This window comes from Dreissena polymorpha, chromosome 13 (assembly GCF_020536995.1).
Source record: "Dreissena polymorpha isolate Duluth1 chromosome 13, UMN_Dpol_1.0, whole genome shotgun sequence".
Lineage (NCBI taxonomy): Eukaryota > Metazoa > Mollusca > Bivalvia > Myida > Dreissenidae > Dreissena > Dreissena polymorpha.
The window spans coordinates 20118894-20138412 of record NC_068367.1 but is presented as its reverse complement, the minus strand read 5'-3'; the positions used below and the strand labels follow the sequence as shown (position 1 = coordinate 20138412).

Below are 19519 nucleotides of genomic sequence, written 5' to 3'. Positions count from 1 at the left end.
TTAAACTTCATTGATTGTTCCTCTGTACTTCGTGACGAGATCTTGTCTCTGAGTTTTCAACATTAAACTTCACGTATTGTTGTTTTTACTATCTGTGTGTACTTCGCGATATTCTTTGCAGAGTATTGTGCCATTAAATTTTGGCAAAGTTTGGCCACTTGTTCTCGTATACATTGTGTCGCGAACTAGTCACTACAATTTATCGTTTTCTGTGTATGTCTCACCGTTTTATTGCATTGTTATGTGCCCTTGACCTTCGTTAATTGATTCACTATGTCTGCCATATCGCAGACGACACCGTTTTTTTTATGTCGCTAATGATCAAGGCTTTGCACCTGTTTGAAGTGAGGAATGTCGGGGATATTAGTTATCTTCAAGACTGCTCTAGTTAAGACATATGCACAGATATAATTAAGTTAAATCATTTTAAGTTAAGTTTTAGTTTAGTTTTAACTTATTTATTTTAGCTCGATTGCATTGAAAGTACTTACTACTTATGTAAAATTCTCTCGAGTCCGTTTCATTGGCCTAGAACCAGTACTTGGTGTCCATGAGGGAGATCTTAAGAATCTTTTATCTCAAGAATCATTTTTAAGGCCAAATTACAATGGATGTCATTTTTGCGAACAGAGGGCCGTCTCATCATGTGCGAAATGTTGTACCATTCATTCGTTATTCCTTTATTTACGAAGAAAAAACAACAGCTCGATGTTCAACTTCAGAATGTTTATATTTTATTCAAACGTGAATATCTTATCTTGATAACTGTATACATAATTGCAAAATGTACTGATCATAATGCTTTTATGTCAACCTTTTCATGTTTTAGTTCTAAACACTTGTTTAATCAAGTAAGTGTTGTTGATGTATGGACCCTTTGTTGAAAAACGTAATGAGAGAACTTCATTTTTTTCACAACGATGTAAGAAGTTACTGATTAATTGTGTTGCTATGTGTACACATATATGTGTAGACTGTATAATCAGTTGTTGCTATTTTTTGTTTTCGGGTTTTCGTACTTCAATTGTCGGAATTCCTTATCTTTCTTCAATTGGCGTGTTCTTTCAAACTGACTGAAACAGCTCGGATGATTACAAATGGTTGTATTTGCGATAGCATCTTCCAATGATAGGAACAATTGGTTTTGGTGATAGGCTCCGGGTGAGGTGTAACTTAGGTAAATCGAGCAGACTTTGCTTCTCCGAAGTTATGCGTTGTTTTGATTGTTAGCTTGTGCTGTTTTTAAGTAAAAACATCCACGTATAAAAAAAGCCACTTTTATGGAAAATCAGTCTTGTTTTATATGTTATATTAAACGTCGATAGTTTGCGTAAAAGTAATCACTATACATCATTACGTATACAAATTGCATAAGACTTCAACTGAATTCCATAGAACGCACATACATACGAACGCCGACGTTCATTTTTTGCATCAAATACTTGAGAGAAAAAAACCTAGCAAGACTAAATTATTTTATTTTTATGTATAATAACATTGAACAAAATGAACGACAGGTGGAATTTTAATCGTTTTCCTTGAAGGAAATAGTTGTATGTGTGTTGAAAATATTTGGTAAACATTTGCATTTCTAACCAGGCTTTCAACGTTGAAAGTCCTGATTATACGATTGTGTTACAGCGAGCGGCGTCAAGCAGATTGTCTCCGGTCAATAACCTTAGTTCAAACTGACCAATCTTGATAATTTTATATTTTTTTATTTTTTTATCTTCAATGTTTAAGCCAAAACATATTTAACAATAAGAAATGGGAAAAACGTATCACTGATTTTAATTTAAAACAACGTGTGTCTTTTCCAACAAGAGTGACTGAATGTTTATCATCAATATTAGACCATTTTTATTCAAAATATGACAACATTTCTGAGGTGACCATACCAAAAATAGGCATACGTGACCATTGCCCAGTAGTTTTTACATTAAGCGTCAAAGGTAAAATTGTTAAGACAAATGATCATAAAATTTGTAAGTACAGATTTTTTTTCAAATTTAATGAAATCAATTTTCAAATGTTGATATAGTTGAAGCAATAGAAGATACTAATGAGGCATTTGAAGTATTTTATAACATATTAAGCTCTGTTCTTAATAAGAATGCCTCTATCAAATATAAAACAGTGAACAGATTACAACAACCTGGTTGGTATAACGAAAACGTAAAACAAGCCGCTTCTTTAAGGGATAAATATAAACGTGAATCTTATTGGCCACAATATAAGTTATGGCGTAAAAAATGTTATAGTGCAATCAAAATGGCTAAAAAAGAATATTTTTTGAATGCCATACAAAACAAAACAAGTGCAAAATCGCTATGGAAAACTATTAAATTAGCATCAAATGAACACGAAGAATCCTCTACTTTGCCAAACGTAATAAGGAATGATTATCAGTTAATATCTGGTAAAGCAAATGTAGCTTATGTACTTAATGACCACTTTTTTGACATCTCGAAACTTAGAAAGACTGAATTTACTGAACACGATTTCAACTCACTGAAAACATATCTAGATGCTAAGCTTGATTCTAAGCATTTCTCTGTCCAGTTTATTACTTCATTAGAAGTTAGTACTTTAGTTGATCAACTACATTCAAACAAATCTGCTGAGGCTGATGGTATTAGGATCAGCATTATTAAACTTTGCAAAGAATTAATAATACAACCAATCACTGCTCTTATAAGTAACTGTATATCACATGGCACCTTTCCAGACATGCTTAAAATGCAAACGTTGTACCTTTATATAAGGAGGGATCGGTAGAAGATCCCAATAATTATAGAACAATATCACTTTTACCTACTTTATCTAAAATACTTGAAAAGCATATCGCTAAACAATTGCATATATATCTAGAATCTACAGGTCTATTAAACAAAACTCAGTCGGGTTTTCGCAAATATCATTGTTGCCAAACATCATTTATTAATATAGTTGATTCATGGCTTTAACACATTGATAATGGCAATCTGGTAGGTACAATGTTCTTGGATTTAAAAAAAAGCATTTTATCTTGTGGACCATAGGGTTCTTTTATACAAATTAAAACTTTATCATTTTAATGATAGGTAATGCGACCTATTTTCTTCATATCTCCGCAATCGATTTTAGTTTATCATAGCAGAAAACACTACATCTACTTGTAAAAGCATCATTGCTGGTGTTCCCCAAGAATCTATTTTGGGACCTCTTCTATTTCTTATTTACGTTAATGATATTCCGTTAAATCTTACATGTAATTCTGCAATGTATGCTGATGATACAACATTGAACACTGTGGGAACCAATATTCAAACAGTTCATAATAAGCTACAATGTTGCCAAACTAATAACATGATTATTAATCCACTAAAATCTACTTGTATGGTATTATGGTCGAATCGGAAAGTTCAACATTTAACAAATCTAAAAATTTAAATTTCAGATACGTTGATCGAAACAGTAAGATGTCAAAAACTTCTTGGCCTTTATATTGACAAAACTCTATCTTGGAAACTACACATTGACAGAGTTTGTTCAAAAATGTCGTCTCGTATGTTTCTTCTGCAAAAAATAAAACCTTATTTAACCCTTAAAATGCGAAAGCTCTTCTATAATGGTTATATCTCACCTATATCCGACTACGCATGCGTTACCTGGAGTTCAGCGGCCAAAACGGAAATTAATAGAAAAGTCAAAATACATAGCGCTGTTGTGCACATATTTTAAATAACAAGTATCGTTGAAAACGATGGATGCTCCCCTTACGTTCATAGTTAAGGTATTTTGCTGGACTTTGAATGTTTATAGTTGCATCAACATAAGTTACTGAATGTTTTAACCATTTGATTGAACATGTGACCTTGAGAAAATCATTAGCCTCGGTGGCCTTGACCCCAGTGACCCCAAACCTCATTAAAAGGTAGAGGTCCATGCAAGGTATCTACATGCCAAATATGTAAGAGATCGGTAAAATAATGAAGGCGCTATGAGAAACTGTTACAAAAATCTATTATTAGCCTCGGTGACCTTGACCTTGACCCGTGTGACCTCAAACCTCATCAAAAGGTAGAGGTCCATGCAAGGTACGTACATGCCATATATGTAAGAGATCGGTAAAATATTGAAGGCGCTATGAGAAACAGTAACAAAAGTGTGACGGAAGGTAGCAAGGAAGGAAGGAAGGACAAACTGGCAACTATATGCTCCCCATATATATATATATATATATATATATATATATATATATATATATATATATATATATATATATATGGGGGAGTATAAAAAGTACAACACCAATTCAATAACCCTATTTAAAAATCTAAAATGGTTGACTTTCGAACAGCGTAATCACTTTTTCACGTAAGTTATTGTATTTAAAGCATTTCACAATCAAACCCCAACATATATACGTGACCTTTTGACGCCTTCACAAAATAAGCACTATAACTTACGATCATGCGAAAAGGGGGATTTTAAGCTTGTGCGAATACCCAAAACAAACTATTTCAAACGATCGTTTGAATTTTCTAGCACAAAAAATTGGAATTCGTTACCCCAATCTATACGTCAAACAAACAATTTAATGACATTTAAGAAAAAATTAAAAGCTTATCTTTCTACCACCCTTTATGAAATAAACTGAACATGCTTGATGTATTTTTAGTAAATAACCTTAGTTTAATGTTTGAATACTGTTCTTGCATAAATGGTAATTGTAGTTTTATGTCTGTCATTTGTTTTTAATTATGATATATTTCATTATTAGTGTGCATGCATATATGATTATTTATGTTTTGTTCTTATTGCTTAAGATGAAATATGATGTATTTGTTGTAAATTGTATTATGTTAGAAGACCTTGTTGAAAATAAGAAATGTATTATAGGAATTGCATATTATGTAATTTCATCTGTCAGATGAATTTCGTAACAAGTCTATCTTCTTTAAATACAGATTTTATTATCATAATTATAATTATTATCATTATTCTTATTATTATTATTACAACTTTTGATATAGCAAGCTTGCATAGCGTTAAAGCTTGGGGTAGTGTTTGGGGCTAGTCGGGTCAAGGACACTGTTTCTTTAAATAACAATGAAACGGTTTCCGCTTAATGATTGGAATTATTATGGAGAGAGTTCTCTGAAATTTTGTATGTTGGTACCTTGCATTAAGTCCTAGCTTGAGCTGGTTTTTGTGGCCCGTTATATCAAGGACAATGTCGCTGTTACTTAAAAAATAGAAACGATGTTTGCCGTTCAATAACTTAATTGCCATGAACAATATTCATTAAACTGCACAGGCTAATCTGGGACTTCACTTTACGCGCGTGCATTTGGCCCAGTTTTCTCAGAACGCGGCCCATATCTGCAGCAGATGGGTGAAGGTCAAGGTCAAGTTTTCGTGCAAAATATTACAAAGAATGTTCCTGATCAACAGCTTGAGTTTTATGCGGGCAAAGATTGGAAAGTTTATTTTGTGTAACCTTTTTGCATGCCTAGCTTTGGATTGCAATCGGAACAACTTGGAACCACAAGGTCAAAGTGACATGTTCAACAATAAAATAAAAAACACTTTTTCTTGTCAATAATTTCAGATTGAACAAGACTATTGCCAAGCAATAAAAGTCCCCTACCGGCTCCACCATTGTCAGAACTTTCACCATTGTCAGAATATTTTTATTATTTGTTTCCATAGCAACCACAATTTTTGACGTAGGAACAAAATGTAATGACGTGCATAATGTCAATATTGCCATCTATCCATGTTCCAAGTTTCATGAAAAAATATTAAGAACTTTTAAAGATATCGCAGGATCCAGAAAAAAACACCATTTTCAGAACTATTTCTAGTCTATTTGTTGCCATAGCAACCACAATTTCTTTTACGTAGAAACACAATGAAATGACGTGCATAATGTCCATAGTGCCATCTATCCATGTTCTAAGTTTCATGAACAAATATTAAGAACTTTTAAAGTTATCGCAGGATCCAGAAAAAACACCATTTTCAGCACTATTTCTAGTCTATTTGTTGCCATAGCAACCACAATTTTTGACGTAGGAAAAAATGAAATGACATGCATGATGTCCATATTGCCATCTATCCATGTTCCAAGTTTCATGAAAAAAATATTCAGTACTTTTAAAGATATCGCAGGAATCAGAAAAACACCATTTTCAGCACTATTTCTAGCCTATTTGTTGCCATAGCAACCATAATTTTTGATGTAGGAACAAAATAAAATGACGTGCGTAATGTCCATATTGCCATCTATCCATGTTCCAAGTTTTATGAAAAAATATTCAGTACTTTTATAGTTATCGCAGGATCCAGAAAAAACACCATTTTCAGCACTATTTCTAGTCTATTTGTTGCCATAGCAACCACAATTTTTGACGTTAGAACAAAATGAAATGACGTGCATAATGTCCATATTGCCATCTATCTATGTTCCAAGTTTCATGAAAAAAAAAAAGAACTTTTAAAGTTATCGCAGGATCAAGAAAAGTGTGACGAACGGACGGACTGACAGACGGAGACAAAACCATAAGTACCCTCCGGTGAAACCGGTAGGGGACTAATAAAGCTATTTTTGTAGGTAGCTTTGATGAAAAAAACGAGCTTGGAAAGACATAAATATTCAACATAAATTTAGAACTTTTACGTCCAAAACATGTTATATTTTGAGATATGCTTAAGGAGCTTCATGTATATGCTCCCTGACCAAATATTACTCGGTTATCCAGGATACATTTCTGATCTGTGTGTATGAATATCCATTGCAATTCTTTTACTAAAGACATCGTAAAAGTTATATCATGCGAAAACAAATATTTTCATCGCATTGTGTGGCACGGTCGGGTTCGAATCGAATTCGTTCTGCAAAGGATTGTTTACAGAGAGAAACATTTATGTTGAAACTGACGCCACATTATATGTTGATAATCTCTAAAACAAATGCAAATTTTATTTCTTAAAAAGCTACTTGCAATTTCGTCGGGCGACGTCTATCAGCGTTTGAAGTTCATTGTTGTGACAATCTTGCGTGTTTATCAACATATAACGGTAAGAAAACAACAAGGGGAGATTCTAATGTTAGATTTTATTTTCAAAGAACCGTATTGTCTACGAAAAGGCTGGGCATATCTTCGCCATCCATAATCTTTATTGCTTCGTAAAAGCTATGTTGAAAGATTGTTGGAACAAGTTCGCAGGAAATACATCGCGAATGAGATATGTAAGATAACCCTGCACGCATTCCAAGGTTACTTGACGTCTTAATGTTTACACGAAGAAATGTCATATAAATTCCGGTCCATGCAAACTATGCATGCAGGGAAATCATATACATGCGCTTAATCATCCACTTAATTAATATCGTCGTTATAAATGCGCAGAAAAAAAGCTGTTTCCTGGGCCGTCATACAGAAAGCATGTAAACAGCGTCATTGTTAATAAATGAAGGGATTGATATGGTGATGCCACATCTCGATATGTCAGTTTGTCATTAGAAAAAAACAACATCGATTGGCACGATAAAGAGAACATGTCATTGCTTTTAACGGTAAGGAAAAAATTGCATATACCAGCCGAATTATTAAGTTAAGGCAATGCGCATGAAAACAACAAAACAAACATTTGATTTGGTGAATTTAAAATTAAGACGTAAATATTACACTCTAGATAAACACAATCAAAAATAAAATTATGACAACATACCGCATCAACGTTTAATAAAATGACCATAGTAAATTATGTTTTACTGTGATGTGTAAAAGGGACCTTTTCACAGATTTTTGCATGTAATGAAGTTTGTCTTTAAATGCTTTATATTGATAAATGTGAGAAATGGATCTAAAAAGCTCCTTAAAAAATCAAGAATACAATTAAAAAGAATGAAAAAAAAGGAACCGTCAACTGGGCTCGAACCTGCCCCTGGAGTCCTGGAGTAAAAATCTACCCGCTTAGACCCTGTCGACCATCCTTCCACACAATGAACGATGTATTTTATACTTTATATAAGTAATCCGCGTAGTTTTGCAATACATAACGACACAAACAGAACTCTCCAAATTATTCAATCGTTTCGCGTTGCAACGCTTTATAATCAGGTGTTTAAATCGTCAAAAGATGCATATAATGGCTATTTTAGATCGTGGTAAATGTTCAGTATTACTGTTTCCTAACAAATACCATAACTAAAACGAAAATTGGCGAATCTGAAACATTTTTTGTAAATTTTGTCAATTTACCAAAACGTGAAAAGGACCATTTAATAGTTCAAAATACGCGAATATACGACTGTATCATATACCTTATAAATATAATACAACTTTTGCTAATATGCATGCTATTCTTTAATATTAACCGTTTCATATTGTCGCTAAATTGTTCCGTATGTCAAACGTTTACCTTTACATTTTCAACTGACAAATGCGGCATCATCAATTGGCCCGTATGTTCGACGTTTCTCTTTTCATTGGAAAGTTAAGAAATGTGGCATCATCATATCAATCATTTATTTAGCGTCGGTTATATGCTCTCTGTATGACAGGCCAGGAAACTGGGCTTTTTCTGCGCATTTATAACGACGATATGCATTAAAAGGAGGATTAAGCGATTGTTTATGATTCCCCTGCATGCTTATTTTGCTTTGACAGGAATCTTTATGACATTTCTGCCGTATACACATTAAGACGCCAAGTAACCTTTGAATCTTTGCAATAGTATCTTGCATATCTCATTCTTGATATGGTTTTATTGCCTGCAAACTTGTTCCAACTATCTTTCAACATGGCTTTTACGAAGTAATAAAAGTTATGCACGACAAAGATATGCTTAGCCTTTGCCATATTTTATTAAACGAGTTCAGGAATTGTGTTAGTAAGCGAGCCTTGTGCGACCTTACTAACGAATTTCCCGGACGAGTTTAATAAAATATGGTATTAAATGACGACGAGTGTCAGATCTTTTTATCACATGCTTTTAAATTAGCAAATTAAATAAATATTTACGCAAATATAATGATAAATTCCGAATATTGTTTACATTTCGTTACGTAATTTGACGTTGCAACGTCATTTCAGCGAACAAAATGACAAAATGCGATTGGTCAATCGAACGAAAACTAAGTCAATGAAAACGCTTAAAAAGTATATAGCACATGTGTAAGATAAAAATATTCGTCATGGTTATATAACATGGGAAACAGGGTATGGCATGTGCTAAATTAGAATCTCCCCGTGTTGTATTGATAACGTCATATATTGATACACACACCGCATTGTCGAAACAATTAAATTCAAACGCTGATAGATATCGTCCTATATAGGTCGCGTTTTTATGAAATAAAATATGCGTTTATTAAAGAGACAAGATAGGTATTGATGCAAAGCATCATATGACGTCGGGAATTTCAGTGTAAAAGGCACTCAATGAAGTTACATGAAACGATTTTTTTCTACTGTAAATATTAATATATTGGCCGATTATTTTAAACAAAATAGAAAAAGATACTTGTATAACCGTTATCCATAATTTTGTATTATAACTCCCAAATAACCATTATCTATGATGTTGTGTTATAACCCCCAAATAACCATTATCTATGATTTTGTGTTGTACCCCCAAATATTTCATAGTTCATTTTATTAACATTGGATTCCTTTTTTTTACTCGCATACGTGTGCAGTTTTCATTTATGGAACAGAACTGTGTAGGTTTAAAAAAAACCTGCTTCATCTTGTAAGCGTAATTTCATATTTTTCTCAACTTCAAGGGGAAGTGATTCTGAACTTATTCTTACGTTGCTCATTTACGATAGGGGTTGAGTACTCATTGATATGAAATCACTTTAAAGTGTTAATGTATTTACGAAGCCCCCGCCCCCACCCTCTCACACATATATTTCATGGGCATAATAAAAACACAAAAATGGTTACAATAAAACAGCATAATTATTTTTGAACTAAAATGTCTACATCAAAACAAAAAGTTTACATAGAACACAAATAAAATAGTTTGATTCTACTGGGGCTCGAACCTTGGGCCTCTCACATGTGAAGCGAGCGTGTAACCACTACACTACGGAACCGCTTGAAAAATCACCTTCTAACTAACTAAGATATTAATAAGTGACTGTAGTGTAACGGCTATCAATAAAGCAATAAACCGTGTAATCGCTGTCGTCTTGTAAAATTGAAGAAAATACGCGTTAACCAAAACTCGAACAGCAAAAGTCTGCGCTATTGTTAGAAAAACCACAAAATTAATATATTTTGATTATGTTTAGATTTTTATACAAAACCAGAAAGTTTCATTGGTTCGCGTATTTGCGCAGTCACTTTGATCTTTCATTATTGCCCAGTCCCTGTGATCAGTTATTAATTAAAAAAATTAGCCTTGCATTATTGGCAATAAATGTTGTAGTAAATGTATTAGGCACACATGCAGTACTTATTTACACTAATTTACACAAACAATCACCACTATGCAAGATATTCTGACAACAAAAATATATACATTGATCCGTAAAATAACTTCTCCTCCCATTAGCGAAAAAAAACGTATTACATACGAGTGGCCGCACTTCAGTGCGACGCCAATGAGCGATAGAGAATGCAACGTCAGTTGCCGCATGTATGTTTCGTTCTGTAACAATCACTTGCAAACATAATTTGCTTCAAGTCCGAACTTGTCGAACAATACAATGACAATGTTTGTTTTCCCAAAGTTAAACCTTTTTGATGTCTGATGTAGAAGAATTCCAATGGATTTCCATAACAACAAAGAAGACCATGTGTTCTGGATAATCGATCAATATTTTGCCAGGAATCTTAGACACGAAGCCCTTAAAGAATATCTTTAAAATACATTTTGTGAACAATTAAAATAGATCTTCCATATGAAATGTAAATGTAAAGAAAAAAACAACGCCGTAAAACCACGTTTTCGTAATTAACGTAATTTCAACGTTTGTGCAATTCCAAACTCGGTCTGCAGGTCAGCTGCCTACAAAGAAGTACCTTAATCTAAACTTAAGTTGTTGAGCTTTTATTCTGTTTTAAGAACAGATGACATTGACCTTGAACAAACTGGCCCCAGATCCAAAACCAATCGTTGTTTGCAAAAAAACAATAACACAAACTTTCAGAACAATACACACATACAACTCAAGTTATTGAGAATAATCAGTTGTTTTTAATATTTATTATAAAGCAGTAACATCTTTTCTTTACGAAAGTGGTCCCAGATAGAACCCAAAGCTAGGTCTACATGTTAGCTACCTAACCACAAACTTGCCACACAATATATCCGTCGTAACTGTAGGAATTGAGAAGAAACTTTGTTTCTATTCTATAAATGATGACCGAGACCTAGATGTATGCAAATGAACACCGATGCGTGGTCTGCATAAGAACAACATTTCCATCCGAACTGGAGATATTCACCGGAAACACGTATCATATCGTTATGCCGTATAACAAAGAAAACAAAGAGTTAATTCAAAATGTCTACTTTTACTTTCAGTTTCAGTTTCCTTATCAATTCTATTACAACAAAAGCATATATTCATAAATAGCATATGCAATCAACAATAAAATATCCGTACCTGCATCTTATTCTGTAGTTAGTTGATAATAATATGTTTCTTGTTGTAAAATAATTTATCTTGACCGGATGTTAACTTTTCAAATTAATATTCCAAACTGAAACTTGTTTATTTTCGAAACCGCTATTTATACTTTTCGGCCGTGACGTCAATGACACGTGACGACCGTTGAAGGTAAAATTATCTACCAATGAACGTAATATGAAATGGCGGATTTAATGAATGAGATGCAAGCGTTAACAACAATATTATACAAATACAATGACAAAAACGTAAGTTAAGCAATAGACATCGGTTGAAATATATAAATATGATGTTTATGCATATTGTGAATAACAAGTTATTTTAATAATAAGCTTTTTAATTTAATAATGAGTATTTGTTTACGTTACGCTTTTTATAACGGAATGGGTGGGGTAACGGCCTAGCAGTACCCTCACCTTTCTAAGAATTATCCCAATTATTGTGAACAACAGATCAATTATAAGGTAAGTATACTATTTTTAAATTACATAAATTACTTTGACATAAAAATTTTTTTTGAATAAATGTTGAAATATATATATTATATAAAAACAACCTGTCAACATTTATGATGTCACATAATATTTACATGAACACAATGCCCTTGTGACAAAACATTGATAATGTTATTATCCGAAAAAATATTTTGAATAAATGTAACAATTAAAATTTGTCAACATTTATGATATTACATGAACAAAATAACATACACACATAAAATGTTGATATGACAAATACTTTCATGAGATGTACAACATATATTTGTTGTACAACATATATTAATATAATCTTACCTTACACTTTATGACTAATGTGACTGTTCTTATACACAAGAACAACATTATAATAAATTGAATATAGACTATGTCAATATGACACATACATTCAAGATAAACAAAACAAAGCAACTTTATGTTTATCCGAGATAGTCATATATTATGTTTGATGAACTATGAATTAATATTTAAAAAAATAAAATTAACCTATAATTAGTTTCATACATATACATTTGAAATAAGAGCAATACATACCTATAGTCTGAACAACAAGAAGAACATAGTCATAGTCCGTTTTATTAACACTTTGTATTTTGACTCAAAGTTTGTATTTTCTGCTCACTGTTTTTATTTCGTAAAGCTACCCGTCTTCTACGAAACTGATCGACTCTACGGTCTCGGCGATCAGGGTCCTTGCCCGATTGGAAAGTTCCTGTAATTTTGACCGCGCATTGTCCAGCGACTTCATACTCCTCCTCTGTCGTACATGTTTTTTTTTTCTTTTCAGTAATGTCTGCTTGTTCATTTTTTTCTCTGTTTGTCGATTTGTCTCCATCAATGTATTTTATCATTTCTTCCTTCCCCTTATTTTGTTCTTCTTTTCCTTTAATAGATATTTCTTCTTCCTTATTTTTCTGTTCTTTTCCATTCATAGCTTTTTCTTCTTTCTTCTTTTCTTCCTTCTTTCTTTTTCGCTCTTCTTCGTTTATTATCTCCTCCGTTTTATTTTTCTGCTCCTCTTCTTCCTTCTTTACCTTGTTTTCTTTCTTCTTCTGTTCGTCTTTCGTTTCTTCTTCTTTCTTCTTCCGCTCTTCTTCTTCCTGCTTTACTTTTCCTTCCTTCTATTATTCTTTCATTTCTTCTTCCTTCTTTACTTTTTCTTCTTTCTTCTTTTGTTCTTTCATTTCTTCTTCTTTCTTCCTTTTCTGCTCTTCTTCTTCCTTCTTAACTTTTTCTTCTTCTTTTGTTCTTTCATTTCTTCTTCCTTCTGACTTTTTTCTTTCCTTCTTATTTTGTTCTTTCATTTCTTCTTCCTTCTTCATTTTCTCCTCTTCTTCCTTATTTTTTCCTTTGTCTTCTTTCTTTTCTTGTTCTCCTTTCTTCCTTTTCTGTTCCTCCTCCATTTCGTTTTTTTCCAATATGTCTAATTCATACATCAGTACCTCTTACTAATTCATCAAATTCATTTTAAATAACCTCGCTCTCCCAACTCAATCTCTGGAATCGTTCAAAAATATCAATATCCTCTTCGTCTTCACTCACTGCCAATTCTTCCAATAAAACATTTAACTTTTCTTTCTCTTCCTTCCGCCTTCTTCTCTAAATCTACACACAAGTCTTCTTTCGCCCTCTTCATAATGCCTCTAAATCCCTCTCTGCATCTTCATCTTTCTTCCCGTTCAATTGGTTAAATTGGTAATATTGCTCTTTTGATGACCTGCACTGGTGAGGATTGTCATTTCGTCGAAAAATCTTTTTGCATAGTTTACATTTGTAACTATTTCAACTATGTTGTTCCCGCAAATGGGCCATGCAGGGTTTTTCAGCAGCAAAGAAAAGATCCTCGCACAGTTTACACTGGAATTTCTGTAAATTAAAAATCATTTTTCGTTTATCTTTTGCAAACCTTAATTTGTTTTTATTCTATTTTAAACATAAACTATTTATTTTAGATTAAGACATCCCTTATCTGAAGGCTTCACTACCAATCGGGTATCAATTTTCCATTATATGGTTTTAGCTTATCATGATGGACAATTTTTGCTTTTGTCCTTGGGCTTGTTTTAATTCTATAAAGAATATCATTAACCTTGTTTATAATTTTACATGGTCCAGTGCATGGTATAAGAAATTTACTACTAAGCCCCTTTTATCGTACTGGATTGAAATACCATACCCAATCATTTTCTTTATAAATTTTGTAATTTAAATGAACATTATAGTTTACTTTCATGCTTTCTTTAGCAATATCCATATTATTTCTAGCCATTTCATACACCTTGTGTAATCTATTTTCAAAATCTTTGACATATTATGCTTTAGAACGTTCTGTTTCAGCTTCATCTTTTTCAGTATTTCCATATACCATGTCAACTGGTAACCTTATTTCTCTACCAAGATGTAACATTGATGGTGAACATTCTGTAGATGACTGGACAGATGACCTGTAGGCCATGAGTACTAAATCAATGTGTTCATCCCAGTCATCTTGATTTGAAGAAACATAAGGTGAGAGCATGTTGATAATGGTAGAATTGTGTTTTTCTATAAAACCATTTCCTTGAGGATGAAAAGGAGAAGATCTTGTCTTTTCTATGCCTAATAGTTGACATACTACTAAAATAACTTTGACATCAAAACTTTTTCCTTGGTCAGTGTGACAAATTAATGGACATCCCCATTTACTTATAGACTTGTTAACAAGTGTTTTGGCAACTGTACTAGATTCTAAATTCTCTATAGGACAACACTCAGTCCATTTACTAAATAAATCTCCTACTACCATCATGTATCTGTTTCCACTTTTAGTTTTTACAAAGGGACCCATGATATCAATAGCAATCCTTTCGTTTGGATAACCAACATTGTACGTGGTCAAAGGAGCTTTAGGTTTTCGCAAAGTACCTCTTATACTATTGCAAACATCACAAGTCTTACACCAGTTTTCTACATCTTTTCTCAAAGCATACCAGAAATAACGATCTCGAACCTTCCTTAGGGTTTTCTTTACACCTAAGTGAACTGCTGTTTTATTGTTATGTAACTGTTTAAGTACGTGCTCTCTATGTAACCTTGGTATCAAAATTAATAACTTAAACTTCTCCTTACAATTTGCATCTTCCCATTTCCTGTATAGCACATTATTTTTTACTACGAATGAGTCCAACCTAGCCCAATAATACTTTAATTCTACATCATATTTTGACACCTCTTGCCATGTCGGTTTAACTCCTTCTACAATCATACTTTTTATAAGTTTTAAATTTCTATCACTGTCTTGAATTTGTACTAAATCTAATACTTCAATATCTATACTCTCCCCCTCTATATCAGACATTACACTATCTCCTAAGTCAGCACTAGTACTTGGTTTATCCACAGCACTTATCATAACAACATCATTACTATTTGTCTGAAAAGCATTATCTAGCTGTGAAATAGTAACCTCTTTGTTACATGACTTCTTTTTATCACTTTACATGCTCGTACAATCCTTCTTTCTATCTCTGTTAAATTATTCAAGTTACGGCTAACTGTAACAGTACTGTTAACCCTCGGTATAACCTGATAATCAACACATACCTCTTGTAGAATACAACTTCCATATCTACATTAAACTGACCATATCCATCTCAATCTTTCTATCCAGGAAAACTCATCTTCTACTTCCCAAAATATCAAACATACTGTGAATAATATCACTGAAGAAATAACACCAAACACAAACAACATGGCTAAAATACCTAATACAATGTGTTACTTTAAAACACTGTTCTCTGACCTACTTTACACTTTTATGTTATTTTCGGTAATCTGTTTTTCCTCTTATACAGGGCTTTGCTTTAACTCTGTTATTTGCACAGAAGCCACTAAAGGAACACTTCATTTCTACTATATCACAATATTTGCATCTATCAACACATGGACGTCTTGACAAAACATCTGCATTGGTATGCAGTTTACCAGCTCGATATTCAATGGTAAAATCATAAACACTTAAAGCTGTTTACCATCTTGCTAACTGACCTTCAACATTCTTAAATTTCAACAACCATTTTAGACTTGAGTGATCACTTCTTATAATAACATGTCTCCCATATACATAATGATGGAAATGTTTCAAAGCACTCACAATTGCCAATAATTCTCTTTTGGTAACACCATATTTCCTTTCTGTTCTAGTAAAACATTTACTTAAGTACCCAATCATTTTCTCTTTTCCATCAATTTTCTATGACAAAACTGCACCTTGACCTACAAGTGACGCATCTGTATCAATAATAAATTGATCAGTTTCTGTTGGGAATGACAAAATTGGGGCATTTGTAAGTGCTGCTTTTATTTTCATAAAAGCTATTTGACAATCCCCAGTCCAGATAAATCTTCTACCAGTCTCAGCTAATTCATGAATGGGCTTTGCTATACTAGCAAACTGATAGACATATGACCTGTAATAACTTGCTAAAGATATAAAACTTCTAGCTTCTTTTGCATTTTTCGGTGTTAGCCAATTCTTGATGGTCTCTATTTTTCGAGGACCTGTGCCAACACCATGTCCATTTATTCTATGTCCTAGGAAAGTAACTTCCTTTTGAAACAAGACACACTTCTTTGGATTAAGCTTCAAATTAGCATTTCTTAACCTTTCAAAGATAATCTCCAGCCTCTCTAACTGGGCAGATAATGAAGGTGAAGGGCAGATAATATTATCTAAGTATATTATGACTATAGACCATAATAATCCATTGAAAACCATATGCATCAATCTTGTAAATGTAGCTGGGGCATTACATAACCCAAAAGCTAACTTTTTCCATTGCAATTGAGATCCGCCAGGTATAGAAAAAGCTGTTTTGTGACGATCTTCTTCATCTATATCTACCTGCCAATAACCTGATTTCATATCTAAACATGACCACCATTTTGAACCAGCCAAAGCCTCGATACTATCATCAATTCTTGGTAAAGGTTGTGAATCTTTAACCGTAACCTCATTTAAACCTCGGTAATCACAACACAATCTAATTGACTTGTCCGGTTTAACAATAGTAACGACAGGTGCATTCCACGGACTTTGTGGACATTTCTCAATAACGCCATCTTTTTCCATTTTCTGTATCTCTTGTTCTACAATATTTCTCTTGGACAAAGGAATTTGATATGGATATTTCTTAACTGGTTTAACATTATCAGTACCAATTTTGTGAGAAGTTAAAGCTGTATGACCAATATCTACAGCATCCTTACTAAAAAATATCTTATTAAAAACTTCCTCAAAATCTAAGTTTGGTCAGTATCTCAGTTCTCTGAAGACTTTTTGAACATCTCTGTTAAATGTTCAGGTAAAGTATCTGTTTTCTGACTTTTCCTATTTCTACTGCATTAACTACCTTTGTGTCAACAATTTCAACATTTTCCAGTTTTGCAGTTGTAGTATCTTTAAAAACTGTAACTGGTTTATCTGTCAAATTAATTAGTCTCACAGGTACAGTACAACTGTTAGGATTGACCAGCACTTTAGCTACCATTAAACCAGTATTCTGCATAAAACTTTCTGTACCCTCCATCATACAACATGCATTTCTGTCTATGTGATCTAAAACTTTTCCTGGAACTATCGTTTCTGTATTTGGCTCAACTACTAACTTTTCAATGGTTGCTACCCTACAACAACTAGCTATATGTTTTGAATCATTTTTCATGTAGCAAGGAATTCTGTCACCTTTAACTAACATATAATTTTTACTTATGATCAAATCACATTTTGACTTCGCATGAAATCAATACTAAGAATACCATCATGTACAATGTCTGAAACTAACATCTCATGACTAAACACATGATGTCCTAATTTTATATCCTTTTTTGTTTTCCCCAAAAAGGCTTGTTTTCACCAGTAACAGTACTCATCATCATATTCACTGGAAATATCACAGGTTTACTATCTTTTTCCCAATTTTCTATAAAAAAAATAATTTATAAGAAAAACATTTGCACCAGAATCACACATACAAGACACTTGAAATCCATTAATCATCACATCACAAAAATAACCATTTTCAGCCACTAAACTATTTAATTAAATGACTTCACTTTTGGACCTTACATCTGCTGTGGTCTGGTTGTGGTCCCCCAACTAGACCTGTTCCCGTTTCCCACAAACCTTCTATCTTTGAAATTATTATTGTTCTGAACAGTTCTATCTGTATTCTGATTTCTGTTACGGTATCTGTATGGTGGTTTGTAAGCAGTTCTGTCATTGTTGGAATAATATCCACTGTTATTTGCTCTATTTGTAATGTATCGATTTCCTTGAGTGTTAACTGTGTGCTCTCTTTAATGATATTGACCATTTTTCTGTGACTCTAATTTTTCTACTTGAGCTGTCAGTGTCTCAATTTTATTGATCACATTTTCTAATGTAGGTTTAGAATAACACTGAGTTTCGACACTTTTTAAGACATTAATTGATTGACTTCTTTGCTTGTCAGCCAGTTGGTGTGTTTCTAATCTAACAGCAATAGTTTCTGCTTCTGCCATAGTTTTTGGACAGCATTCTCTTAATCTCAATCTGATTTCAGAGTTATCCAGACTATCAATGAAACAATCCAAGGACAGAATCTTTATCGTTTCTGATTTGCATCTGGGTAAGCTTGTCGTGTAATTTTCTTGATGTGTTGAGTAAGATCTGAAATTGACTGATTTTTCCCCCAAGTCATTGATTTTAACTGAGCTCTAAAAATTTAAGCTTTATTTCTAGTACCATACTTTGTTCTCAGTATTTCCACTAAACTGTCAAACTCTCTTTTCTGTATCTCTGTCAACTCACTAAGTAAAGACCTAGCATTTCCTGACAAGCTACTTGCCAAATACAACGACTTTGCTTGGTAAGACCAGTTATTTATCTCAGAGATCAAATTAAACTGTGTCAAATATTTACCAATATCATTTGAACCATCATATGTTTGTGGTTTCATTTTCAAACTATATGATGAATTTTTGTGAACAATTTCTGATGTTGAGGGATTTGTGAACTGATTTGTGTTCAAGTTCCTTGTTACTTGTAAATTTGGCAGTGATTGAAACTGACTTGGAACAGTGCAATTTTTGTGTACATTTCTATTCCAATTGAAATTAATTTCTGGATCAGGATTTCTCATTTCTGAAACCTCTCCACACACAGTGTGCATTTTTGATTCTAAAGAATCCATTCTATTTTATAATGTATCATTTAAACATTTAATTGTATTCGAAATTGAGTACATTTGATTTGACATATCAAACTATTTCTCTTCTACTCTAGCGCTACAATTTGTTTCTAAATTATCTGACCTATCAGCAGTTGATGTATCTTGATCCATTTTAAAAATTTAATATGTGAACA

At 32.9% G+C, this 19519-nt stretch overlaps 1 long non-coding RNA gene across 1 annotated transcript; it reads left to right on the top strand.

Moving 5' to 3' along the window:
- Positions 1-11632: 11632 nt before the first annotated feature.
- Positions 11633-18794, top strand: LOC127854450 (uncharacterized). The gene is made up of 3 exons (XR_008037076.1): positions 11633-11886; positions 14473-14643; positions 18717-18794. It is a non-coding gene; the product is annotated as an uncharacterized LOC127854450 (long non-coding RNA).
- The last annotated feature ends 725 nt before the right edge of the window (positions 18795-19519 follow it).